At 41.7% G+C, this 27,204-nt stretch overlaps 1 protein-coding gene and 1 pseudogene across 14 annotated transcripts in view; one reads left to right on the forward strand and one right to left on the reverse strand.

Annotated features, from left to right (window-relative positions):
• CELF1 (CUGBP Elav-like family member 1) overlaps positions 1 to 19,595 on the reverse strand; it is a 73,600-nt gene extending 54,005 nt beyond the window's left edge. For 4 of the 14 annotated variants that reach the window (XM_045786649.2, XM_045786648.2, XM_045786646.2 and 1 more), the window contains exons 1-2: positions 17,371 to 17,526; positions 1,512 to 1,648 (exon numbers count right to left, since the gene is read on the reverse strand). The gene's annotated coding sequence lies outside the window, so the exon portion shown is untranslated. Of the gene's footprint in view, positions 1 to 1,502; positions 1,649 to 17,370; positions 17,529 to 19,398 lie in introns of those variants that run through there. The other 10 variants (XM_045786647.2, XM_045786641.2, XM_087854853.1 and 7 more) reach the window with 5 other exon arrangements.
• On the forward strand, positions 12,079 to 25,281 carry LOC123784915 (small kinetochore-associated protein-like; annotated as a pseudogene).
• Positions 25,282 to 27,204: the final 1,923 nt, after the last annotated feature.

Genomic DNA, 27,204 nt, shown 5'->3' on the forward strand with positions numbered 1-27,204 from the left:
AGAAGCAAAGAGATGAAAGACAAGAAAATTCAGGCTATCGGAAAAAGTTTCTGAACATGACTCCCCTACTGTGAATCAACCTGTAAACGGAGGCTTAAAAAACAAGATCGCTAGTGAGGACATATATCAAGATAGCATTTGGGACACTCTTTTATGTGGGCCCAGACAAAAGAGGACATGGTCATAGACCAGACAGACTGCTTGGTAAATATGGCACTGACTGAAAGGCCCCCTGGAAAGACTGGGGTTCTCTTTCTCTCTCTTTTCTAGGAGCTCATGGACTATGGCTGCTTACCATTAAGAAGTAATTTTCTGGGGCACCTGGGTGGATCAGTTGGTTGAGTGCCAGACTCGATTCTGGCTCAGATCATGATTTCAGGGTCATGAGATGAGCCCTCACACAGAGCTCCGTGCTCAGTGGGGAGTCTGAGATTCTCTTTCTCCCTCTCCCTTGCATTCTCTCTCTCTCTCTCAAATAAATAAATCTTAAAAAAAAAAATTATGAAGTAATTATCAGAGCCAAAAGGATGGCTGTGGGGCATTAGAGTTGGGAGAGAGTGACTTGATTTTTAAAAAGGGGGGTGGGAGGAGATGACAATCTTTAATGTCACATCATGTCTCACAGGGAACCAAATAAAGCTGTAACATGCAGTTTTCTGATCTATTAAATGACCCCTGAGAGGGATACCTGCACCTATCTGCCAATAGGAACTTTATTATGATCCATGCATTTCTTTTGGAAGACTTGAGGATGCTATGAATGCTACCTACCTTAAAATCTGATTTCCATGTCACTTCTGTTACGGGTAAATTACTCCCACTTTTTGATAGGAAAACAGGTGAACAGTTTAGTTAAGGTACACAAAAAATATCTTACATCAGGGCAGTTAATAGATGTGCCTACTTTCCTAACTCTTCCACCCAAGAACTTCTAGAATGAGATACTGAATTTACATCACTGATTTAATAGTTAAAAATTATATTACCACATGAAAAGGTGTGGCTACAAATAAATTATTACTGTTATGAGACTGGGCCTCAACAAGCATTCTAGAAAAGTACAGGAAAAGAGCACAGTATCTGTAGTGTGGACGGGCAGCCTCGCACTGTCCTACCACTTAATAGCTGCATGCCCCAAATAAGTTACTCTCCTCAGTGAGGTTACTAACACCTCAAATTTCCTTGTCTGCCAAATGGTAAGGATACAACCATCTCTCTCTTCTTCCATCCCACCCCTGTCTCCGTCTCTCTCCTCCCTCCCCCATCAATGTGAAGTCTAACAACTTCTTTCATTACACTACAATTTGGCATATTTTCTAATCAAGAAAAACTTCGCAAATGAACTTTTATGCAAAAATTCACTGGTCAAATTAGGAGCCACAACAACTAAGTAATAAATATGTTTTAGAATAAAAAGGAAAAGGGCACGGGGGATAAAGCTAGCATTAGAGAGTTCTTTCGGAGCCAGGCCATACCTACTAATGACTAAAATATTTGATTACCTTAATTACCTTGGCTGCACAACAAGTGCTGGTGGTCATGAAATTCCAGAATATTAAAAATTCAGCCACATTTTCATTATAGCATTCTCTACTGTGTTGAAGTCAAGACAGCAAAAGACTGCCAACAGCATTTTCACTTTAATTTTCTGGTAAGACAAAAAGAAAAGTTAATCTTGGAGCCAAATTCTCCATTTTTAGGTATGGTAAATTCTTCGAGGAAAAAATATCTGTGTTATAAGAAACTGAAAACATTTCTGTATATCTTAGAAAATATGCATATGTGCTTTTCTTAAAAGGTATATATATTAAAAAAACACCTCAGTCTAATAATTTTTTTTAAGTAGGCTCTACGCCCAAAGTGGTGCTTGAACTCATGACCCCAAGATCAAGAGTCACATGCTCCACCGACTGAGGCAGCCAGATGCCCCTGAAGCTTCTAATTTTAAATGTTTACCTATTACTACCTTTCAAGCAAGTCTGAAAGAGGAAAAGTGAAATAAAAAGCTGAAGCCCTCTCTGACAAGGGCATTTGATGACTGGCATAGTGAGCAACAGGACATCCAAAAAAGTAGACCAAAAAGTGCTTTTTTTGGCATATGTGATTAATAAATGCCTAAATAATGTTGGTTTTGAACCCAAAACTCACTTTTATGTAAATGAACCTACTCTGTACAAAAGCATTCATAAATGCACCACAAAATACAAAACCACTTGCCTATTTGGCTTTTGCTTTTAGTATATTGAGGCCTCTTTTGATACTCCAGCTTACAATCAATTTCATCTTATTAAGCACATTATAAAATACTTTAAGCTAATATAACATTTATCAATCTCTTCCCTCCCACCCATTAGAAGACTAGCTTGTTCCAAATATGGCATTACCTTTTCAAAGTTCTAGGGTTTAGGCAGGATATAATTCTTTTAAAGAATTATCTATCTTGTCATGACTGACAAGCATGACTTAAATGGAGAGAAAGAGGCTATTGAAAAACATTCAGGTCTGATTTTCAATTACTATTTTATTAGAGGAGAAAAATAAAGCATATAGCTTAAAAATTTCCCATGTAAAACTATCTTCTCTTTGAACTCAGGCAGTGGGGTTCTTGCTAACTAAACAGATAACCCCCACCTGAGGGAAGAGGCAGAGGCTGCCTGCCCAAGATGGTGCAGTAGGGACTCCTTTGCTGGGTAGAAAGTTTCTCTGCATAACCTCTAAGGTCCTTTCCTAACCTCAGAAATTGAGACTTCATTTATGAAAAGTAGAGGCACGGTAAATGCAAGGTGTAAGTAGAGAGAGCAGAACATTATAATGGAAAATTAGAAGGCCTAGGCTGGAATCCTGCGTCTGCTTCTATGTGAACCTAAGTAAGGCATTTCACTTCCCTCGTTTGCAAAATGAAAGGATTAGAGAAGAAAAATCTCTCAAGATTTTAACCTTTTGAGCCTATGGCTTCCTCCTATGCCTGCCTTGGCCACCCACCACCTTCCCACTGCTGCACCTTACCATAATTAGGCAGCTTTTTAAAGCATCTAATTAATGGAACACAGAAATTAAAACCTTTAACTTTCTATTTCTGTCTCGTTTCAAATGCGCAACAGCATTTTATCAAGGAGTAGTTAATGCCACACAGTTCTTGATATACTGGCTTTTCTCTGAACTCCAGTGACAGTTACACAGTGACAAGTTGTAAGCAAGGAGGCTGTTACCATGGGGACCCACTAGGATTCCTGGGGGTGGATCCAGCAGGCCTCCTTTTTTTTTTTTTGTCCAAAGCATTTTTTGATATTCTGGATCTGGCAATTCAGAAAGCCTGATTCAATTTTTTCTTCAGCAAGCTATCTTCAACAAATATTATCATGTAGTATACAATGCTGAAGAAATATTAGAAACTGTTTTAGTGACTCTCTTGCAAAAGGATGAAATATATTCAAGTCTTAACCTTCCCCCATTTATAAAAACAAATAAATACAAACTCAATAGTTTCAGTGACTTATGTATGCTATTTCTTTCCAGATCACCATTTTGCATACAATGTATTTAGAATTTTTCCTATCCAGACTTCAGAGTTCTCCAAAGTAAGTTTCTACATGATTATATTAGAAATGTATCAAACATACAAAATATAATAAATAAAATGGATGATTAAATAAGATAAACTGGACCAGAACAGAGAAGTGTACATTTAAATTCCAAGCCTGCCTCCAAAATTGCTGTGCGTGGACAAAGGGGATGTATGTCAGGGAGATGAAGTGCTACTTCCAGCTAAATGTGTGCTGCCACTCAGCTTCCCCTGAGACCCATTCTGTTAGAAGATACCTTAAGAAAACAGATCGTTTACAAACCTGATCTGTGGATCTGGTTTGTTCACAGAAGTTGAAGCAGTCCGAATTCAAAAGAAAACATTTTTCTAAGTTGTACGCTTCCTGGAACAGAATGCAGTCTTTCTCTAGGTCTTACTTAGGCCAGAGCTAAGTTACACCAGACAAATGAACATTAATAAATAAAAATAGCACTTGATTTCAATAAAGAAGTTTGCAGCCTTTTTATTTTTATTGCACTTGTAAATGTATCCAGAGGGAATTAAACAGAAATAGTATATGATAAAACAAATACATAATAAACACCGTGTCTTTCCATGATTATTTCCCATAAATCTTAAAGGGGAAGTACAGAAGGACAAAGCCAGAGCACAGTTTTGCCACATTAGTTTAATACCAGCCTAAAGGCTTGAAAAAAGAGAGACTCAGGCCACAGGCCATGAGAGGAAGCAAACTCCTGAGGGCTTTACTCGTTTTTACTACTGGTTTACAATTTCCTTGATTTTATTTTTAAATGCATGTCTTGGCCCAGAAAAGCAAGAGAGCACAGACTGCCAGCAGTATCAGATTCTCCTTTTCTTATTCTCTGGAGCTAGAGAAAACAGAGCCAGAATCAGGGTTGTCTAGAAGCCTTCTGATTTTGTCCAGGCAATATACAATATGAGGTTTCAAGATCACAGAGGTACACAAAGGCTTTTATAGTACAAATCTTAGCCAACTTAATGTCTTTCAATGGAAAGCTCCTTATATTTTTTTCAGAAAACTTCTTGAAGTACTGATTATCTTCAAAAGACAATGATTTGAACAAATAAAATTCTTAGAACTTCAATTTTAAAAGATTTTCTTCCTATTCCTCAGTACTGAACGGTTTCAAAACATTAAAGTGCCATTCGACAAGACATGGAATATTTAAAAAATACTTATTGAGTCTCTACTTGTTACAAGGGCCCAATATCACTGAGCACTAAGGACAAAACTTCCTCTCTGCAGAGCATTCAGCTCAATATCATATGTGCACTCCATGAAGGGTTAACACTGGTTAGGTACACAGTCACAACAATCAGGTTGGCCTCCACTGTGAAACAATGTCTTCCAGTTTTTTCTACCCTGCAAATCCATTCCTTCCTGGTTGTATGCAAACCCACATTTAGAAGCTGGCTCTAGTCTCTTAATTTCTGCTCCTAAGTATTAGAGGGAAATTTCACATTTTTCTGGAATAAAGTCTTTCAACTTACTAAATATCAAATGATCATAGGAAGAAAAAAAAACTAGAAGCCTAAACTATATTTCTCAGAACTTCCCTCTCTCCCTCATTAACATTTCTCAAAGAGAAAAACACCACTGTGATGCTCCTATTACAGATCATTCATGAAGTTACTAACTGAGCCGAGACCAGACAGACTCCATCAACTGGGCACACAGCCACTCACCATTACCCTTTGTTTAAAGTCTCAACTGCCATTCAACTCACATTATTGTATTCCATTCAAGTCCATCAACTTTCCTTAAGAGGAAACAATCAGGAACTAAAACAAATGTGTTACTCAACTAGAAAAGAAGAACTTAATCCATATGCCTCACAAAAAATTCTTTTAAAATGATGGCTCACCTTAAGATTCCCTGAAATGGCAGTATTTTATTATCAGTTGCGTATGCTGAAATAAACTAAATAAACTAAACAATCATTAAAAACGTGTAAAAACAAAACCTCAATCTTGACTTGGCAAAGCACCAGAGAGTGCTCTATACACCAAAAGCTACAACATAGGTGAAATTCTACACTACAGACAGAGGAGCCAAGACCTCAAGAAGTCTAAGGGAGGCTGGGGGGTGGGGGACACCTGTTGGGGGCAAAGGGCAATCTTCTAAGGAGCCATGATCCTAGACCTAACTATTCTAAAATTCGAATGAATTTAAGAAATGTTAGAGCTCTGTACTCTTTTCAAAGCTTTTGGTTGTAATTAAGAGAAACCTTCAAGCTAGCCTAAGCAAAAAAATGGAACTAATTGAAAGGATACTGGAGTATCTGAAAGAATCCAAAGGCAGAAAGTACAACAGGCCACACTTTGGAAAGGCTTTAAGCACCTAGGTTTCTAGTCTGCATGTGGATGGCTGCCTCTCTCTCCAGAGGTGCATTTCTCATCTACACTTCTTTCAGGATGAATCTACTTAATTATCCCTCCTTGCAGACTGGCCTTCACTGCTTCCTGATATATGATTAGCTTGGACTTGACTGTGCATGTGAATTTATATGTTTCAACTTCTCCGAATTCAGGTTATCTGTTCCCTAAAGACTTAAATCTCAGGGCACCTGGGTGGCTCAGTCAGTTAAGCTTCCGCCTTCGACTCAGGTCATGATCCCAGGGTTTTGGGATGGAGCCCTGCATCAGGTTCCCTGTTCAACAGGGGCTCTGCTCCCTCTCCCTCTCCTCCCTGCTTGTGTTCTCTCTCTCTCTCAAGTAAATAAATAAAATCTTAAAAAAAAAAAAAAAAGACTTAAGTCTCAGTCACAATCTCAAATTCCTAGGAGAAACTGATTTGCCCAGCTTGAGTCAGGCGTCTACCTCTGGTCCAGTAAGCTGTTAAAAGAATGGCTAGGTCAGAGTATAATTAGTGTAGGGACTGTATGCCTTACTCCTCAAATGTTATATAATACATGATGTGCCTGGCTGGCTCAGTCAGGAGAGCATGTGACTCTTGATCTTGGGGTCGTGAGTTCAAGCCCCACATTAGGCCTGGAGCTTACTTTAAAAAAATTTTTCTGGGGAGATGCCAAAGTGGCTCAGTCGGTTTAGCACCGGCCTTCAGCTCAGGTCATGATCCTGGGGTCCTGGAATCGTGTCCCACACTGGGCTCCTTGCTCAGCGGGGCGCCTGCTTCTCCCTCTGCCTGCCACTCCCCTGCTTGTGCTCTCTCTGACAAATTAATAAAATCTTTAAAAAAAAATTTTTTTTAAGTTATGTAATACACTAAGCAAGGAAATCTCCATGCTCAAAAAAGCTTAAAATCTTGCTGAAATGAAAAAAAAAAAAGTCTCTAGTAAAATACTAAATATCCTACGATACAGTATTAGAATGGACGGGCAGGAAAAGCTTCATGAGAAACTGTGCACTAAATGACAAACAGAAATTTAACCATGAGCAGGGAAGGGCTGACAAACGAAAACTGCAATGCCTGCTCCTCTTGCTGTTAGCCATCTAAGAAATACAGACCTAAGGGACAGTCTTCTCTCACATAAACAACCTCCAGCGAAACATCCTTGCTGAAAACCTGCTATAAGGCTTAAAATGGTTGTATGATCACAAAACAGTACTGCTTCAATATGCAGTAATAACCAGCTAGCTGAAGATGTCAATTACACATTTGCAAGTTGCTTGTCACCACTACCCTCACTTCCTTTCACTCTCCAGACCCCTAAGATTCTTGATCAGACAGCAGCATTCAGAATCAGGCAGGCAGCCAATAGAAGGCACAGGTGTTTCTCACTAGTAATATCCCACCCAATTTAGCAAGGTAAGTTGGCAGCATCACACAGACAGAAGTCATGCAGGAGAGAAAGAAACAGTAGCCAAGCTATGTAATGGTAGTGTGGGGGAGGGGACTGGAGCAAAAAAGAGGAATGTTTTCCACATACAAGAGCTACAAGCACAAAGAAACTGGGAAAAGCCTACAGTAAATTATCTGTACAAAACACAAACTAGCAGAGGCGCCTGGGTGGCTCAGTCGTTGGGCGTCTGCCTTCGGCCCAGGGCGTGATCCGAGAGTCCTGGGATCGAGCCCCACATCGGGCTCCTCTGCTCCGCTGGGAGCCTGCTTCTTCCTCTCCCACTCCCCCCCCCCGCTTGTGTTCCCTGTCTCGCTCTCTCTCTCTCTCTGTCAAATAAATAAAAATCTTCAAAAAAAAGAAAAAAAGAAAAAGAAACAAACAAACTAGCAAAAACTTAACAGATGTCCAAATAATATTGGGTTAAAAAAGACAGTCTACTCACTGTAGGCTCTTAGTTACCCACATTATCGCCAAAATATCACACATTCCCACAGTCTCAGCAAGAGCTTGCTTCAATCTCACAGGAAACAAAAAGGTAAAAGAACAATGAGAAAGTGGTGACAGTTTCTAATTTAGTGATTCTTCTGCTGAAGAGTAGCAATGTCATGTAAATGGAAACTACTGACCTTCCAAAATTAGAAGTATAACACTATAAAATTAAACAGCTTTGGAATCCAAAAACTTCATTTTGTATAATCCCCAAACTAAAGACATTTCTCAACTTGAAAATAAAGTTTCAATAGAGTTTCAACATAGGGCAAAAGTGATATTCAACTCCATTTTGTCAAAGCTGAACACAGCTGTTAAGAGTAGACAGTCCATGGAGGTCAGAAAGTTAGTGAACAGGGGCGCCTGGGTGGCACAGCAGTTAAGCGTCTGCCTTCGGCTCAGGGCGTGATCCCGGCGTTATGGGATCGAGCCCCACATCAGGCTCCTCCACTATGAGCCTGCTTCTTCCTCTCTCACTCCCCCTGCTTGTGTTCCCTCTCTCGCTGGCTGTCTCTATCTCTGTTGAATAAATAAATAAAATCTTTAAAAAAAAAAAAAAAAGGAAAGTTAGTGAACAGTTCCTTCAAAGGCCACTCTGCACCTATGAACACATCCCAAAACGGCATATTAAAATTAAGTGAGATCCATCAGATCTCACTGCAGTCTCTAAACTAGAACTCACCATTTTTCTTTACATGCTGCCATTATTTTCTAAGTGGAGGAAAAGAAAAATCAAAATGTTACAATCTAAAAGCTGTTCTGAAAGTGAGTCCATTTCCCATAAAGTGGGGAGGTCAGCTGATAGAGGGTTACATCAGAACTTCACAAAATTCTAAGCACTAAAGTGCTTTCAATCATTTTAGATACTGAAATAACTTATGCAGTACTCAGTCTCCCCTAACTAGGCTTTCTCATCCGTTGAGGGGGAACAATGTCTAATTTTAATGTTACTTTTCATATTTATAAAAGTCATGGTCTCTGTATAAAAATTTTTAAACAATCAGAGGCATCTGGCTGGCTCAGTCAGTAGAGGATGGGACTCTTCTCTCGGGGTTGTAAGTTCAAGCCCCACATCAGGTGTAGAGCTTACTTTAAAAAAAAAAAAAAGGTAAAACAATGGTCATTCTGAAGGAAAAAAACACCCATGCCTCAATGCCTCAAGAAAATTTTGATATTTACGGCCTCCATAACATAGCAGAGATTAAAAAATAACTATAGAGCAGTTCTGATTAATTCTGTAAGGAAACCTCTACTTTAAAGACATTTTAAGGGCGCCTGGGTGGCTCAGTCAGTTAAGTGTCTACCTTCAGCTCAGGTCATGATCCCAGGATCCTGGGATCGAGTCCTACATGTGGCTCCCTGCTCAGCAGGGAGCCTGCTTCTCTCTCTGCCCCTCCCTCTGCTTGTGCTCTCTCTCACTTGCTCTCACTGGCCCATTCTCTGTGTCAAATACATAAAATCTTTAAAAAAAAATAATAGAGACATTTTAACAGCCAATTTTTTAACAAGGACAAAGTTAGAATTACAAAGAACTCATCCCGTAAACTGTCTTTAGCAAATTACAAAGCTCAAACAAGGATTCTTCCTACAACACAGTTTACAAAGCAAACAACTAAACTGATTTTGAGTAACTCTTTCATCTACATTACTACTCTAAATACTAGAGCCTGCTCTCTCTCCCTCCATGCCTAAGACTAGTTAGCTAATTAGAAAGAGACTCAGGTGATCCTATTACAAATCCAGTAATATACTCACCTGTATTTTTCAGTTTTCTATGAACATGAGACTCCTATCAAGAGACTCTCATGTGAGAAATACAGTGAAGATAATCTAGGAAACCACATTACCCAAGTATTCCAGAGGGAACAATGAGCTAAAAGCTTCTATGGGGAAGGATGCCCTGTATAGCAAAACATTTCAGATGCACAAATTGGACTTTAGGAAACAATCTTATCCCTTAAGCCTGCAAAAAGGAAAATGTGAAACAAAATACACCCAAAAGGGGAAACAAAATGAACACTAACTTACTGCCTGTTTATGTATGGCCCTGCTAGGCATTTTAACTGTGTTGTTTTATTTGGTTGAACTGTGTTACTGACTCATGAGATAAATATATGCCTATTTTTACAGATGAAAAAAGGAAATATTATCAGCACTTTACCAGGCACTGCTCAGTGCTAAGCATTAGTTATCTCCATTAATTCTCACATTACCATTCCAAGTTGGTATCTCCATTTTAAAGATGGAAGAAAAACAGGCCCAGAAATGTTAAAGGTGACACAGTGAAGGTGCCAATTTTTAAGCTCACTGACTGCAGCAGTCACACCTATCTCTCCCAGGATATGGTTATAAATCCCATTCAAATAACATCATTCTTTCAAGTCACAAGTTTCCATTTTAAGGACTAGAAAATCAAAGATCAAATCTCAATTATGGGGAGAGTAATTTTCCAGGTTTTAACAAAGTTCTTGTTTCTATTTTACTTGACCATTTCAGCATGCCATAGCACCTCTAGGAAGAAATGCGCAGGTTAATACAGGATTATACTAACAGCAATCAACCTTGGCAGCTGTGAGAAGTCCCATTCAAAGGGGCACCTGGCTGGCTCTGTCAGTTAAGTGGACTCTTGATTTCGGCTCAGGTCATGATCTCGGGGTCCTGAGCTTGAGCCCTGAGCGCCCTGCATCAGGCTCCACTCAGCGCAGAGTCTGCTTGTCCCTCTCCCTCTGCTCCTTCTCCCATGCGCACTCTCTCACTCTCTCACATAAATAAAACAAATAAAATTAAAAAAAAAAAAGAAAAGAAGTCCCATTCAGAAAAACTACATTGGATTTAATCTCTGGTTCAAATTATATTTCTGAAATACTTAAATTTCATAATACATTCTATTATTTAAAATAACCAAGAATCAAAAAATAGTTTTGAACAAAAGAATGGTTTCATGTTGTTCGAAGAAAATGTACGTACGTCCTCCCTGACACTAAATAAAGTCCGACGTAAGTACTGTGAGGGCTGTAATAGCTCTTTGGGACAGTGTCTGACTGAATAAAACTTCCTTCATCCCACACCCCAAAGACTAATATTAAAATTCCCTCAATAACTGGAGAGGAGGAAAATGGAGTAGGAGGCTAGGTCCAAAAAGCAAAGAGAAGTAGATAAGCAGATCAAAATCAGTTATGAACCTCCAAAAAAAAAAGCAAGCAGAAGTTCATCTTAAAAAGAAAGCTTTTCGTGCATGAGAATACTCTGAATAGCTCTGTTCATACTGAAACAGACCAGGAAGCCTTATGATTACCTTAAAAATGCTCTTACCCTAAAAGTATTAATTATTCTAACTAGGCCATTAAACGCCATGTTTATAAAAAACCTATCCCTACACAATATGGAATACCTGGATATCAATCCACGCCTCTACCAAAACCACTACCTAGTTATGAAGCAAAGGCAGAAATGTGCCTATTCTTTCTTTACTCTTGTTCCCTTCATGTGACACTTTTTCTGTACACAACAAAATATTCTGAAAATGATGTACATTCAAAGATTGGAAATTATAATTAGACTAGATTAGAAATGATGCCAATAACTATGACTTGGGTTACCATTATAGACTTTTACACACACTGATATGTTTGAATTTCGAGAGTTTTGCATATGTCAGTGGACATCCCCCTGTGACTGGCAACCCACATGAAGAGCATGAATTCTAATCAGTTCAACAGCCTTTATGAGAGAGCTCCAAGAGAGGGTGAGGTATCAAGATGAAAGAGACATCCCTAGGGCGCCTGGATGGCTCAGTCAGCTGAACGTCCACCGCTTGGTTTCCGCTCAGTTCATGATCTCAGGATCTTGAGATTGAGCCCCGCATCAGGCTCTGTTTCAGACAGGAGACTGCCTGAGATTTCTCTCTCTCCCCCTTTGCCCCTTCCTCTGCTCATGCTCTCTCCTGCACTCTCTCAATAAATAAACAAATAAATCTTTAAAAAAAAAAAAAAAAAGGATGAAAGGGACATCCCTGACCTCAAAAAAGCAGAGAAATTCAGCCACAAAAAAGAATGACATCCTGATACATGCTACAACACTGATGAACCTTGAAAACATCATGCTAACTGAAATAATCCAGACACAAAAGGACAAATATTCTGATTCCAGTTACGTGAAATACCTAAAATAGGCAAATTCACAGAGACTGAAAGTAGTTAGAGATTACCAGGGGCCAGGAGGATGGCGGAATGGTGAGTTATTGCTTAATGATTACAGAATTTTTATTTCAATTGAAGAAAACATATTAGAAACAGTGGAGATGAGGACTGCATAACATTGTGAATGTACTCAATGCCACTAAATTGTACTCTTAAAAAAAAAAGAAAAAAGTTTAAATGACCTAAACCCAAAACCATAAAACTCCTAGAAGAAAACATGGGGGAAAAACTTCATGGCATTAGACTTGGCAGTGATTTCTTGGATAAGACACCAAAAGCATAGGCAACGAAAGCAAAAACAGACAAAAGACAAAACCAACACTGAAAAGACACGGGCAAAAGTGTCTGCACATCATATATCTGATCAAGGATCGATACTCACAATATATAAAACAACTATAGCTCAACAAAAAAATCATATAACCTGATTTCAAAAATGAGCAAAGGACTTGGATAGATATTTCTGCAAAGATGACATACAAATAGCCAACAACCATATGAAAATGTGTTCAATTATTAATAAGAGAAATGCAAATCAAAACCACAATGAAGTCATGTGCATAAATGTCCAATGACCGTATCGTTCACGTGAAACTAAAATAATATTGAACATGAACTATACTTCAACTTAAAAAAGTATCACCTCACACCCCATTAGGATGGCTACTACTTAACCACATACACACAGAAAAACAAATATTGTCAAGGATGTGGATACTGGAACTCTTGTGCACTGCTGGCGGGATTGTAAAATAGTGCAACCACTATGGAAAACAGTATGAAGGTTCCTCAAAAAATTGAAAATAGTACTATATGAACCAGCAATCCCAATTCTGGCAATTATAAGAACTGAAGGAAGGGTCTCTAAGAGATATGTGCACACTCAGAGCAGCACTAATCACAACACTCAAAAGGTGGAAACTACTCGTGTCCATCAACAGATGAATGGATAAAAAAAATGTGGTATATACATAAAATAGAGTATTAATCAGCTTTTTGGTTTTTTTTTTTAATAATCTCTATACCTAATATGGGGGTCCAACCCATGACCTCAAGATTAAGAGTCACATGATCCGCCCTATGAGCCAGCCAGGTCCCCCAGTATTATTCAGCCTTTAAAAGTAAGGAAATCCTGTCACATACTACAACACGGATGAACCTTAAAGATATTATGGTAAGTGAAATAAGCCAGTCACAAAAAGCCAATACTATATAACTCCACTTATATGAGGTATCCAAAAGCAGTTAAATTCATAGAAACAGAAAACAGACTGGTGGTTACCAGGGGTTGGGGGAGGAAGAAAAGGGGAGCTGTTGTTTAATGGGTATAAAGCTTCAGATTTCCAAGACGGAAAAAGTTCTGAAGATATGTTTCCCATCAATGGGAACGCACTTAATGCCACAGAATTACACACTCAAAAATAGTTAAAATAGTAAGCTTTATGTTGTATTTTTTACATTAAAAAAGGCAAATATATCCGGGGGCCTGGGTGGCTCAGTTGCTTAAGCGTCTGCCTTCAGCTCAGGTCATGATCCCAGGATCCTGCGATCCAGTCCTGCCCCCGCATCAGGCTCCGCGCTCAGTGGGAAGCCTGCTTCTCCCTCTCCCTCTGACGCTCCCCCTGCTTGTCCTCTCTTGAATTCTGTCAAATAAATAAAATCTTTATAAAAAAATGCAAATATAAAAAATGGTTTAAATGGACAATTTTTGTTACATATATTTTACCACAACTTGTTATTTAATTATTTGGGGGGGTGCAGAAAAGGTGGTTTTATTAAAGCAAAGGGACAGGACCCATGGGCAGAAAGAGCTGTCTTTACCACAATTTTTTAAAATTAATAAGGTAATAGATTAAAACCCACTGAACTGTATGGTATGTGAATTACATCTCAATAAAGCTGTTAAAAAAAAAAAAAAGCTGAGGAAATAGCTTACCCAAATCCTATGATTCCATGTAAGCTTAAAAAGAGCAATTTGTTCAAAGTACCCTGAGCCCTGAGCAGAGGTGACTATGCTCCTACTTCCTGCAACTTCTTCACCAGGGCCAAGTGACAGCTCTTCTCTCCCTTCCCAAGGCACACCATCACCTTCTTTTTTTTTTTTTTTAAAGATTTTATTTATTTATCTGACAGAGATAGAGACAGCCAGCGAGAGAGGGAACACAAGCAGGGGGAGTGGGAGAGGAAGAAGCAGGCTCATAGCAGAGGAGCCTGATGTGGGGCCCGATCCCAGAACGCGGGGATCACGCCCTGAGCCGAAGGCAGATGCTTTAACCGCTGTGCCACCCAGGCGCCCCACACCATCACCTTCTAACCTCCTCATCTTATTTGGTACAGTCTCACAGGAAAATTAAGTTAAAGAAAGTGCAGTGGCAATCATGGGAAGGGAGACAGAATTCAGAACTCACCATCTACATTTAGCAGGACAGCCCAAATCTTTATTAAAAAAAAAGATTTTTTTTTACATGGTAGACATATGATAAATGTTAGGTCTCTGCCCTTCCTTTCCTCCTTTTCTTTCATCCCAACAAATGTTTAAAAGAGCAACTTTTCCGGGGCACCTGGATGGCTCAGTCGGTTGGTCGGTTAAGCATCCAGCTCTTGGGATCCTGAGATTGAGCCCGGCATCCAGCTCTGCACTCAAGAGTGGAGTCCGCTTGTCCCTTTCTCTCTGTTCCTCCCCCTGCCCACACACGTAGGTGTTCTTGCTCTCTAAAATAAATAAATAAATAAAAATCTTAAAAATAAGTAAGTAAAAGAGCAACTTTTCTGTGCCTGTGCCGGACCTCCACTGGTCCACCTCACATGTGCTGCAGCTATTAAATCCACAGCACCATTTAAAATGTGTTTAAAAAAAATTAATTAACTGTGTTTGTTAAACCATGCCTATCATATACTATTAAATCTTAAAAACACGTCACAAAACTGTGAGTAGGATAAATGTATTATTTTGGTAAAATAATAAACACCTGTCTAGTATAAAAAAAGGACAAGATAAAGACCAAGGACTAACAATCACTTGAGTGATGGGACTAGGGTGAGTTTCTTCATTTCTTTTCCGTATTTTTGATAATGAATCTCTAGCTTCTGTGATAAGAAAATTAAGTGGAGGGGCGCCTGGGTGGCACAGCGGTTAAGCGTCTGCCTTCGGCTCAGGGCGTGATCCCGGCGTTTTGGGATCGAGCCCCACATCGGGCTCCTCCGCTATGAGCCTGCTTCTTCCTCTCCCACTCCCCCTGCCTGTGTTCCCTCTCTCGCTGGCTGTCTCTATCTCTGTCGAATAAATAAATAAAATCTTAAAAAAAAAAAAAAAAGAAAATTAAGTGGAAATCTTTAGAAAAATAAACATTCTGGCTCAAAATCTCACTGTCTGCCTCTTACACCACAGGCACTTTCACACGTACTGCACTGTAAGCTGAATTAGCACCCTAGGAGATAAGACACTATACCCTGCATTTTGCAGATGAGAATAAACTGAGGCTCAGAACAGTTAAGTGACTTGGTCAAGGGTGTATAGCTAGCAACTGACAAAGCAAGAATCATCAGGCCTTTTAACTTCAATCCCAGAGCCCTTTCCATTCCACCACATCTTAAAAGGCAATTTGCATTATTGCTCCTAATTTTTTTTTTTTTTTAATTTATGATGAGACTCTTTTAAGAATACTTGCTATGTAACTTTGGGCAAGTAAGTCACTTAACCTCTGGGGGCCTCAGTTTCCTCATCTGAAAAGCAAGATGGAAAAGATATTTGATCTCTAATAGCCCCACATGATAATGGATTTTAAGCCTAGATACCATCTAGGATAAGAAAACCCTACGCGCAAGAAGGAAGGATTGGAGAAAAGTTGAGACCTATGCTCTGGGCCAAGAGCCATTCTTAATGGAAACAGGTGGTGGACAGTCAAGAGGAAAAAACCACTGGGGGAACCACAAACTTCCTGGTTAAAGCAACAGCTGAAAGCTCCAGCTTTGCTTTACTAACAGCAATGCTTCAATCTTGGCTAATTTATAATCAGAAACCACACACTGTAAGTAAAGCTAGAAGAGTATAAAAACTGGCATGGGGGGAGCACTCTGGCAATAGTTTATGCCTGCTATGGTAACTTCACGATCTTCCGAGTGGACTCATTAACGTTAAAACAGAAAGAAACCCTGTGTGCTTCTATGTGGAGACCCTTCTTCCTCACCAAGAAATGTTAAAAAGAATCTGAACTTGCATAGCACTTTAAGAGACGCCACACTTAAGGAAAAGAACCGACCCAACACTTGTGGAAGAGGTGAAAAGAATCCAATTAAAGCCTCTCCAATCTACAAAGAATCAAAGACAGCGAAAAGACCTTTAAAAGATGAAGTTCCTGTAAAGGATTCGCTGAGTATCTGTAACCTCTTACACTGCAGACATTATAAAGCACTGCCGTTATTTAAAACTGTTATACAGCCTTTCTACTCGAGGGTAATACAAGTACAGCTTTAACTCTGCTGGAGAGAAAAAGATTCCATTTTGCTGAAACAGGCTCCGACCAAAATCTCACCACCCTCCCCTCAACTAGGAGGTTGAGCCTGAACCAACGAGAAGCTCCTTGGAGCCTGTGCTATAGTCTGAAGAATTAAAACAACACCCTGCCCCAAAGACCGCAACCAAGACACCACCGGCTTTAAATCCAAAGCCGGGTCCCTAGAGAAAAAAGCTCTTCAATGTGCTCTCCGCGCTCTCCGGTGCGAGATTCCAGCCCTGCTACTAGGCCACGACTGGGTGAGCACCTGATGTGGGGGGAGGGCGAGCCAAGGCCCTAGCGGATCTGGGGCGGGGAACCGGGGGCTCTCGAGAGGAAGCGCTGCCCCCTACAAAGGCAGGGGTCCTGGGCCCCCCTCCAGGGGTCGGCACCAAGAACACGTGGGACATCAGGAGGAAGCAAGGGGTGTCCCGGGCAGACAGCCTGGGTCTGGCACGGCGGCCGGAAAAAAGAGAACGGAGCTACCCCTGGGAAGGGAACGAAGCCCTCGGGGCCCGGAGGGTGAAGGCAAAGGGCGCGGGCAGAGGGGGCAAGGCCACGAGGAGGGCGGGTCTCCCTGGGCGCGGGGGCACGCGCCGGACTAGCGCGGCGGGACCCAGGGAGCGGAGGGCCCCGACACGCGGGAGATCACCGACCTGCCCCCGGGGCGCGGGGAGCCAGGAGCGGCCGCGCCCGAAGGGCCCTGTGACCCGCGGCCTCCAGGACCGGACCCGCCCCGCGGCGCCTCCCTCTGCCTCCTTTCCCTCCCTCACTCCCTCCCTCCCACCCGCGGCCCGTTAACCCGCGGCCGCCCCACTCACCAGCGGCTGCACCTGAGCCCACCGCTGCCTCAGCTGCTGCCTGCGCCTCCGCAGCCGCCGCCGCCGCCTCGCTGCTGAGGCCGAGTCTCGGGGGAGCCTCCGCGTCCCGCCGCCGCTGCCGCTGCCGCCAAAGCAGAACACCCCAAAATGGCGGCACTTCCGGCACCTACCACCAGCAGGGAGGGCCGAGGAGGAGGAGGGGGAGGGCGGTGAGAGGGAACGTACCACCGCGGTGCCGCCCGCAGCGCCGAGCCGAGCGGAGAGCGGCGCAGGGGCGAGCGGACCGCGCGGCGCTACAGCGCCCCCTCGGTCTGGGGAGTGGAGAAGCAGCCGCGCCGAAGCCCCGGGGGCTGCGGGCGGAACCCTCAGCCCGGGGAGCTGCAGGAGCGCATCTCTTTGTCTGGAGCTCTACTGATGGAAAGGGTAGGAAGACCTGGCCTGAGAATCTGAAGCTCTCGGCCCTGAGCACCGTACCCACAGGAGTTCTGGATGACTTGGTGGGCGAGGACCTCTGTTTGGCACTGAATTAGGCGCATAATAAAATATTTGATGAATGAATGAATGAATGAGTGAATGGAATGGTGCTTGGGCCAGCTTTAGGCACATGACACACCCTCCTTCTGCCCCAACCTACAAGCAATGGGATCCAGGCCTTCTTCCTTCTTTGCTGAGACGTGGAACGTGAGTGTATATTGCAAGCTTTCAGAGTTAGAAGAGTGCTTTCTAGCAGGATGATCCGCTGTGTGAACACACAACCTTGCGAAAATCCCTGCAGCGCCAGGAAGCTCATAGGGGTTCTTATTAAGAGACTGATTGTCCAGCCCTAATCTACTTTTCCCAGGAAAAAAAAAAAAACAAAACATTTAAACAACCCAGGTTAGGTCCTGAAAGACTTCCTTAAGAATGACTCAGGAATCCCAAGATCTAGGTGGAATTCAAACTACAATTGTTTGTTGTTTTTTTGTTTGTTTAGAAAGGCTAATGCAGGTCCTACACCTTACATGACAGTGAAATACACATAAAAAAAGAAAACTTAGTTCTGGGACCTTTTGGCCCAAGCAACAGGCAATTAACTCATAGGTTTGCAAATGATTTCTCTGTAACATCATCTGGCTTCCCAGAGCAAATAATTCCTGTATCCACAAATACTGATTATACCCTACCTCACCACAAAAAAAATAAAAAATAGGGCTGCCTGGGTGGCTCAGCTGGTTAGCATCTGCCTTCAGCTCAGGTCATGATCCCAGGGTCCTGGAATTTAGCCCCACATCAGGCTCCCTGCTGGGCAGGGTGTCTGCTTCTCCCTCTGACACCCCCCCCCCCCCCCCCCCCGCTCATGCTTGCACGCGCTCTCTATGAAATAAATAAATAAATAAATAAATAAATAAAGGCACTCCCAAGCAGAAGCCTCAAGGGTTTTCCCATGTGTTGGAAACACCTCTTTCTTCCTTGGCCGGGGGCGGGTGGGGGGTAACTAACCACAGTTTTTCTGGTACCATACAGACAGGAACAATTAGCCCCTAAATTATGCATTATAATATTCCCTAATTGTACCATATAGTTTATGATTTTATATACATTTATAATGCTGATCTATGATCTTGTTAGTAATTATATGCATAATTTACTGAAAACATCCTATATTTGTAAATCATTACAACTTATAGAATGTTGTCATATACATTACCACGATTAATTTTATATTTGTCTCCCAGCTGCCATAGATTGTACAAACTTTGTTGTTGGTTTTTTTTTTTTTTTTAAGATTTTATTTATTTATTTGACAGAGATAGAGACAGCCAGTGAGAGCGGGAACACAAGCAGGGGGGAGTGGGAGAGGAAAAAGCAGCCTTCCAGCAGAGAAGCCTGATGCGGGGCTCGATCCCATAATGCCAGGATCATGTCCTGAGCCAAAGGCAGACGCTTAACAACTGAGCCACCCAGGCACCCCTGTACAAACTTTGTAAGCAGAGACTGTCTTTGTGGGCCGCAGAATCATCCAGATATACACCTGGCTCACTTCCTTACCTCCTTCAGGTTTTGACGTAAATGTCACATTCTCAGTTGAGCCTTCTCTGACCACCTCATTTAAAATTACACATACACAGAGGTGCTTGGGTGGCTCAGTCAGGTAAGCGTCTGTCTTCAGGACATGGGATCCAGCCCCATGTCAGGCTCCCGAGTCTGCTTCTTCCTCTTGGCCCTCCTCTGCTTGTGCTCTCTCTCTCAAATAAAGAAATAAGATCTTTTTTAAAAAAAATTAAATAAATAAAATAAAATTACACACACACACAAAGACAGAAATAATAAAATCACACACACATACAGCCATTCTTCTAATCCCCCTTTCCTGCTTTGTTTTTATCCAAAGCACTAATCACCATCTAACAGAGTATATTTTGAACTTCCTATTTTACTTACTTTATTTGTACCCCACCCCATTCAGATGGTACACTCTACAGGAATACGGACTTGGTCTGTTTTACATCCTCAGGGCCTAGAAAAACACCTACCCAGAATAGATGCTCAATAAATATTAGTTTTTAAATTTGACTTACATATACTGTGAGATGGTTACCACAATAAATTTAGTTAACATCCATCATCTCATATAGATACAAAAAACAAACAAACGTTTTCTTCCTTGTGGTGAGAACTCTTAGGATCTACTCTTTTAACAATTTTCCCATATACCATACCACAGTGTTAACTATAGTCAGCATGTTGTATATTACGTCCTTAATACTTAGTTATCTTATAACCGACCACCTTCATCCACTCCCCCTCTCCCGTCATTCATCACATGCTCTACCCACTGAGTCAACCAGGCACTCCTTTTTAAAAATTATTTGTTTGTTTATTTACTTGTTTGTTTTGTTATTTAATTTTAAACAAATCTTAATCAATTTGGAAGGCAACAAATGAAAGAGGGGCGCCTGGCTGGCTCAGTTGGTAGAGTCTGTGACTCTTATCTCTGGGTTTTAAGTTTGAGCCCCACGGTGGGTGTAGAGATCACTCAAAAATAAAATCTTTAAGTGAAATAGGGAGCTTTTCATACTTGTTTGCATCTCAGGCTTTTTGTATTTGGACTGCTTAGTATTTTGTCTGTGCCCCGAAGCCCTTTGAAGTTCTAAAAGCCTATTTGTGCTTTTCATATAATTATCATGCCGGCTCTCCACCCACCCACCACTTTGGGCTGATGGGCTATGGCCCTCCTTGGTAACTAGATGCAAGAGTAACACTAGTACCCTGCAACAAGTGTTCCTTCCTCTCTGCCAATGGGAGCTGTTAAGTCAAGAGGCAGATAAAATAGGGAAAAGTTTCTGGTTGCCTTTCAAGAAATATCTACTAAGTCAGACCCCATGAAAAGAAAAAAAACCTGGAGAGACAAGAGAATAAGAAAATGGTTGCAATCCCTACCTTCATCTAACTCATGGGTATGCTCCAGGGAGCTTCCGAAGGCTAAGCAACTCATTCTCCTTTTTCATACTGAGCACCTAGATATGCTTATTAATGAATTCAACAATATTTATTGACGGGGGAGGGGGAGTGGATGAAGATGGTCACACCAAAATCATAAAAAGAGTAAGGTTTTTTCTTAAAAAGAATTCTTAAATTCTTAAAAAGAATAAAATAAAAAATCTTTAAAGAGGGGTGCCTGGGTGGTTCAGTGGGTTAAGTCAGCCTTCAGCTCAGGTCATGATCCCAGGGTCGTGGGATCGAGCCCTGGACTGGGCTCCCTGCTCAGCGGGGAGTCTGCTTCTCCCTCTCTCTGCCTGCTGCTCCGCCTGTTTGTGCTTTCTCTCTGTCAAATAAATAAATAAAAATTTTAAGATTTTATTTATTTGACAGAGAGACGGCGAGAGAGCAGGGGGATACACACACACACACATACACACACACACACCCTTTTTTTTTAAAGTAGGCTCCATGCCTGGCGTGGAACCCCATGTGAGCAAACTCACAACCCTGTCAAGACCCATGAAATCAAGACCTGAGGTGAGATCACTTAACTGACTGAGCCATCCAGGTGCCCCAATTCTTTTTACATTTTGGAATACAAGCTCCTTGTTGGATATGTGTAGTGCTTATGTCTTCTCCCAGTGTGGCTTGCCTTTACCATCTTAATGGTTTCTTTTGATGAAAAATATTTTTAATTCTAATAAGGCCCTATTTTTTTGTTTTTGTTTTTGTTTTTTTCCAAGGCCCTGTTTTTTGGTCCTTATTTTATGGTCAGTGATTTCTGTATTCTGTTTGAGAGATCTTTGTTTACCCAGGTCATGAAAATTTTCTCCTTTACTGTTTTAATCTTTCACACTTAGATCTAAGAGCCATCTGCTGTTTTTGTGTATGGTGTGAGATAAGGGTCAAGTTTCTTTTCTTTTGTCTTCTGTGTGGATATCCAGTTGATCCATCACCATTTGAAAAGACCATCTTTTCCCACTGAGATTTGCAGTGAAGCTTTCTTCCTTCCTTCCTTCCTTCCTTCCTTCCTTCCTTCCTTCCTTCCTTCCTTCCTCCCTCCCTCCCTTTTCTTTTCTGTCCTTTCTTTTCTTTTTTTCTCTGTTCTTTTTTTCAAGTAGCCTCCACACCCAAGGCTTGAACTCATGACCCTGAGATGAAGAGTCACATGTTCCACCAACTGAGCAAGGCAGGTGCCTGGAAGCTTTCTTTTTTTGAACTCTCATGTATTGCTACTAGGAATAAAAACTAGTACAATCACTTTGGAAGACTGTTGGACTGTATCTACTAAACCCAAACAACTAAATGGACTTATACCCCATGATGCAGTAATTCCATTCCCAACAGAAAGGAGTATAGAAAGAATTGTTTGCAGGGGCGCCTGGGTGGCACAGTCGTTAAGCGTCTGCCTCCGGCTCAGGGTGTGATCCCGGCGATCCGGGATCGAGCCCCACATCGGGCTCTTCCGCTGGGAGCCTGCTTCTTCCTCTCCCACTCCCCCTGCTTGTGTTCCCTCTCTCGCTGGCTGTCTCTATCTCCGTCAAATAAATAAATAAAATCTTAAAAAAAAAAAAAAGAATTGTTTGTAGCACTTTTACTAATAATAACCTCCCAAAAAATAACCCAAACTGTAAATTATAGATAAGTAAATTGTAGAATATATTTATAATGGACCATTTATATAGCAATAACAAGGAAGAAACTGCTACTATATGTAACAACGTGGATGAATCTCACAGACATACTATTAAGCGAAGCTAGTCAGAAAAAAAGAGCATATATTGTATAAGTCTATTTAATTGAAGTTTGAGAAGAGGCAAAATAATAAGACATGTCAGAACAGAGGTAATCTTTGCCAGGAAGAGGGGATTGACTATGAACGGAAGGGGGTAGGAGAGAACTTTCTGGAATATTGGAATGTGTTACATCTTAGTCTGAGTGGTGGTCTCATGGATGTATAAATATGTGAAATTTATCACACCATGCACTTGGAATTTGCATGTTTTCTATGGCCAGGAAGAATAACAACAAACAACCTATTAGACAAATGGACAAGGAAATGAATATACGATTCACAGAGAGGATACAAATGGCCAATAAACAAAAAAAGTTCAATCTTAACAAATAAATAAAGATATTAAAATTAAAACAATATGGATTTTTTGGACTGTCAAATGGGAGATAAACTAAATAATTAAATTTAAAAAGTTGATGAGTCGTGAGCAACAGGCTCTCTCAGTGTATACACAGACAGCCATACTGGAGGGAAATCTAACAATAGTCGTTAAAATTAAAAACATTCACGTCCATCTACATAAAATTCTAAAAAATGCTAATTAATCTATAGCGGATCAGTGGTTGCTGAGGAATAGGGTGAGGGAGTAAAGAGGTTTGGGGGAGAAGGGGTTGCAAAGGAATGTGAGAACACTTACTTGGGCGTGATGGATACATTACAGTATCTCCATTACGGTGATGGTTTCGTAAGTACATACATATATCAAAATGTATTAAAGTGTATATTTTATTTAAAAAAATATTTGGGGTACCTGGGTGGCTCAGTCAGTTAAGTGTCTCCCTTCAGCTCAGGTCATGATCTGGGGGTCCCGGGATCAAGCCCTGCTGTTGGTCTCCCTGCTCAGCTGGGAGTCTGCTTCTCCCTCTCTCTCTGCCCCTGCCCGTGCTCACGGGCTCTCTCTCGCTCTCTCTCAAATAAATAAATAAAATCTTTAAAAATAAATAAAAATAAATTAATTTTTTAAAAAGATTTCATTTTTTAAGAAATCTCTACACCCAGCATGGGTCTGGAACTCACAACCCTGAGATCAAGAGTCACACGCTCCACGGACTGAGCCAGCCAGGTGACCCTAAAGTGAATACTTTATTTTATTTTATTTTTTTAAAGATGTGTTCCACACATGTAACTTTTTTTTTTTTAAGATTTTATTTATTTATTTGACAGAGGGAGACAGCGAGAGAGGGAACACAAGCAAGGGAAGAAGCAGGCTTCCAGCAGAGGAGCCCGATGCGGGGCTCGATCCCAGAATGCCGGGATCATACCCTGAGCTGAAAGCAGACGCTTAATGACTGAGCCATCCAGGCGCCCCTAAAGTGTATACTTTAAATATGTGTAGTTCATGTATGTCAATTATACTCAAAAAAACTGTAAAAAAGACGCACATATCCTTTAATATGGCTGTTGTATTTCTAGAAATGCTTCCTTCAGAAATGTTAAGTAGGCAAAGCATTTACAAGGTGTTTTCTGCTGTATTCTTTGTTTCAGCCAACTAGTATTTCTTAATGCCAACTATGTCAGACACTGGGCTAGACAATGGAGTTATAGGCATGAATAGACAAGGTCTCTGCCCTCATGGAATCAACTTTATTTATTATTGGTTAAAAAAAAAAAGGTGCAACCCAGCTGGGTTCCCCATCCATCAATAGGGAAATGGTTACGGATATGACGGTACCAGTCGTTGCTGTGGAATATCTGGAAACCAGAGCAACCAGAGCCATGGGCAGGAGCAGCAGGCACTGGGGGACAGCCAGTGTGGCCTCTACAATGACCTGCATGGTTAAGATAGTGTATGCTCTGCAGCCTCCCTCCAAGCTCAGCAGTGCTCCCCCCCACCCGCCCCCTCACCCCCTGCCCACAAATGTGAACCGCTTCTCGGAGCCTATGATCTGTTAAGTCCAAAGAAGTCAATGTTTCCAGACTTCTTCATTCAGGAGGTTCAAAGAATGACGGTACAAAAATCATCAAACAGATGGGGGTCTGACTTCAGCTCAGGCCATGATCTTGGGGTCCTAAGATACAGCCCCAGTCTGGCTCAGCAGGGAGTTCGCTTGTCCTTCTGCCCCTTCCTCTGCCCCTGCTCACGCTCATGCTCTCTCTCTCTCAAATAAATAAAATATATTTTTAAAAAATCATCAAACTGAAGCAAGAGAATGGGCAGGTGGAAGCTGCAGACACCACCATGAGGAGAAAGGTCAGAATGCCCTGCGAACCGCTGAGTAAGCAGAATCAGAGGAGGAGCTCAAGCCTAAGAACCAGCTCCTGGAGGCTTTCCGGGGGCAGTTGCCCAGAAGTTGACTGAAACTCAGGAAGAACTGGAGGACCCGACCCAATAGGCGGGGCTGCTGGAGCTGCTGCAGGCCAACAGTTGGGCAAGGGCGCCAACCCAATTTAGGCAGCGAGACCCTGGCATCAGAGCAAGAATCCACATGGATCCCATGGGCTCTATGTTGTTGTTAGAAACTTTGCAAGACGAGCTGAAGCTTTTTAAAGAAACAGCCAAAAGACAGATGGAGGAGTTCCAGGACCTGAAAGTAAAGTTGAAGATGAAAGAAGAGGAGAGGGCCCAGTTCGTTGAATAGCAGATTTTACATAACAGTCAAGTAAATGATTTTAAAACAGCCCTTGAGGAAATGGAGCAGCTATTAGAAATGTGATAAAAAGCAAGTGGCCAGATGGCTCCCTCTTGGGGAGAAAGTCTCAGAGGAAGCCACTTAGAACATCTGCTTGTTGGCCATGATCTAGGATTCACCATCCCCAGAAGGAAACAGTTTCTGCAGTAGGATTCAGGATCGTGTATGCTGGCACGGAGGTGCCGCCTTTCAGCCAGCGTTCCCAACCTTCCAAAGGCTCAGCTCTCCTGAAATCTCACGCACGTGTAATTGAGGGGCATGGAAGGGGCCCCAAGGAGAGCTCGGATCAATGTCCTAGGCAACAACAGGGTGCTTGTAAGAATCAGGAAACAAAACCAGCCACAGTCAGGGGATCCAGAAGGTCCCATTCAGATATGTGGGAAGAACACTGGAACCGTGCGATAGAGCACTGCGCTCTAGGAGAGCCGTCACTGAGGAGCCATGCACTCCCCTTCTAACTTGGGACAAATTCTGTCCCATCCTGGTTGGGCTCTGTACCTCATTGTAAATTTATGAACTTGAAGCAGCTTAATAAATGGAGTGAAGGTATAGATAGTAATAATACCTAAATGAAACTGCGTGCCTTGGAGCTTTTCATTTAAGTCACTTCTGTTTACATATATATTATATATATTTGTAAAACGTAAAATTTTTAAAGTAATATTCTGTAACTATTTACATTATAACTTTGAGAAATGAAAAAATGATAGTACAATTATTACACATTCGTCTATCAAAAGCTATTAGAAAACTATCTAGGGGCGCCTGGCTGGCTCAGTCGGTGGAGCATGTGACTCTTGATCTCGGGGTTGTGAGTTCAAGCCCCATGCTAGGTGTACAGATTACATAAAAATAAAATCCTTAGGGGCACCTGGGTGGCTCAATCGTTAAGCGTCTGCCTTCAGCTCAGGGCGTGATCCCAGGGTCTTGGGATCCAGCCACATTTGGGCTCCCTGCTTCTCCCTCTCCCACTCCCCCTGCTTGTGTTCCCTCCCTCTCTTGCTGTGTCTCTCTGTCAAATAAATAAAATCTTGAAAGAAAGAAAGAAAGAAAGAAAGAAAGAAAGAAAGAAAGAAAGAAAGAAAGAAAGAAAGAAAGAAAGAAAGAGAGAGGGAAAGAAAAACATATATATATTCAAATCTTCCATGCTGTTAACAACTAAGGGAAGGGAGGTAGTTTTTTGTAGGAGGTAAATATGGGGAGATGTGGGCCTGGGAAGGAATAGCGAGAGACAAAAAGCCTTTACGGCACTTGAGTCCCTGGATTGTTGCCACTTGCTTACTTGCCCTTTCTGAGGTTTATCATGTAGATCACCCATGTTGCCCAAGCTAGTTAAGAGTTGGGCATCAAGGGGCGCTGGCCTGGCTCAGTCAGAGGAGCGTGCAACTCTTGAACTCCAGGGCTTGAGTCTGAGACCCCTGGTGCGTAGAGAGATTACTTATATAAATAAACTTATGTTGCTTATCCGTTCATCCACTGATGGACACTTGGGTTGGCTGTTGCCCAACTCTTTTATTTATTTAAGTCATCTCTGGACCTAACAGGGTGTGTGTGTGTGTGTGTGTGTGTGTGTGTGTGTGTGTACAGTGGAATACTATTCAGCCTTAAAAAGGAAGCAAATTCTGATACCTGGTACAACATGAATGAACTTTGAGGATGTTATCCAAAGTGAAATAAGCCAGTCACAAAAGGACAAACGCTACATGATTTCACTTTATGAGGTATCGAGAGTAGTTAAGATTCCAATAATAAAGAGTAGAATGGTGGCAGCCAACAGACACATGAAAAGATGCTCACTATCTCTCATCATCAGGGAAATGCAAATCAAAACCACAATGAGATATCACCTCACCCCTGACAAAATGGCTAAAATAAAAAACACAAGAAACAGCAAGTGTTGGTGAGAAAAAGGGACCCTCGTGCACTGTTGGTAGGAAGGCAAATTGG

This window comes from Ursus americanus, chromosome 24 (assembly GCF_024610735.1).
Source record: "Ursus americanus isolate L20-20 chromosome 24, mUrsAme1.1.p, whole genome shotgun sequence".
In the NCBI taxonomy this organism is placed as follows: Eukaryota; Metazoa; Chordata; class Mammalia; order Carnivora; family Ursidae; genus Ursus; species Ursus americanus.